This window comes from Atractosteus spatula (genome assembly GCF_055471065.1).
Source record: "Atractosteus spatula isolate fAtrSpa1 chromosome 10 unlocalized genomic scaffold, fAtrSpa1.hap1 SUPER_10_unloc_9, whole genome shotgun sequence".
In the NCBI taxonomy this organism is placed as follows: domain Eukaryota; kingdom Metazoa; phylum Chordata; class Actinopteri; order Semionotiformes; family Lepisosteidae; genus Atractosteus; species Atractosteus spatula.
In genome coordinates this window covers 327,356-328,781 of record NW_028296629.1, presented here as the reverse complement: position 1 = coordinate 328,781, position 1,426 = coordinate 327,356, and the positions used below count along the sequence as shown (strand labels likewise).

The window sequence follows — 1,426 nt, the reverse complement described above, 5'->3', positions numbered from 1 at the left end:
CTGAGCTGCGGCTTTTTTCGAGTAGTTATTCAGGAGAACATTATGTTAATCATATAGATGAAACGTTTAATATATTCAGGTGGGTAGCTACGTCAGCATTCGAATCTGCAAAGGAACAAGTAATACTGTAGGTTTATTCCATGCTGAAAAGAGAAGAGAGAAAACAAACCTGAAGAAGGTTTCACAGCTGAAACGTGATGTTTTCTCTCTTCTCTTTTCAGCATGGAATAAACCTATTCCCAGTGGGCGGTGATTCGTCGAATATAGGTATATTCACAGCGAAAATACGGCTATACGTATATATACGTCGTTGCGACGTATAATCAACGTCGAATTGCAACCGTAAAATTGACGACATTAATAAACGCATATATAACGTCGAAAACACATCTAACACAGTGCCTGAGGCTTTTTACTGTATATATTGTTTGTGCCGCAACTAGGAGTATACGGCACTCTGCATAGTGTACGAAGTAAATTTATTTTATTATTTTATTAATAAATATAATAAATTAATTAATTACTGCGAAAATAATTTACTTCGTACACTGTGCAGAGTGCCGTATACTCCTAGTTTTAAAACTGACAAAAATGTAGAAAACACGTTTCTCACTTAGAATTTAAGATGGGGGTGGGGTATTACTAGTAGCGGCGCAGAACTCACCATGGTGCAATTCATTTACGTGACGGGCTAGTGGTTTAATGGATAACGCGTCTGATTTCGTTTTATAAGATTGTCGATTCGACTTCTACCGGGGTTTTGTGATTTAAATCAGGCTTTTTGGGCAGTGTGCCTTTTCTCTTGTCGAGTTTAAGATGATTCGCTGCATAAGCTCCTGACTGGGTGTTCTGTACTGCTCTGTTATTTCATTCAGATTACTTAAGTGGTGTACAGATAAAACCCAACTGCGTGGTATAATTTCCGGGTTCGGCACCAGCAGCACCTGCAAACATATCAGCTGACCTCGACGTGAGTTGAACACACAACTTTCTAATCTGGAGTCAGACACGCTACCGTTGCGCCACGAGGTCACTCGCCACAAGTGCTTTTAATTCCCCCAAAGAGAAAAATCAGCGTCCCTGGAAAAGATTTTTTTCATTCTCTCCTGTGAGGAGCGCCGCTCTTCCAACGAGGGTCTCTTCTTCCCAGACCACAGATTATTCTTCCCGCCAGGCTCTCTCACAGAGAGCACACACACCGTCTCCACTAATGTGTTTACTACATCTATAGATCTGACCCCCTACAGCCCCGATATACAGCCCGGATATTCGATATTCCCCATTAAAGAACAAAAAATATTCCTGGATAGGATATTTACCACCAGCCTCGTGAACATCTCATCTTGACCTCTTCCAGGAGGAGCACAATTAACACAGAATCCTCTCTCCATTTAGCAAATAACACAAAACACTGTTTACCTGTCAA

General features: G+C 41.0%; 1 non-coding gene across 1 annotated transcript; it reads right to left on the bottom strand.

The window, feature by feature from the left end:
• Window positions 1–960: 960 nt before the first annotated feature.
• Window positions 961–1,032, bottom strand: trnaw-cca (transfer RNA tryptophan (anticodon CCA)). Its single transcript has one exon. It is a non-coding gene; the product is annotated as a tRNA-Trp (tRNA).
• Window positions 1,033–1,426: the final 394 nt, after the last annotated feature.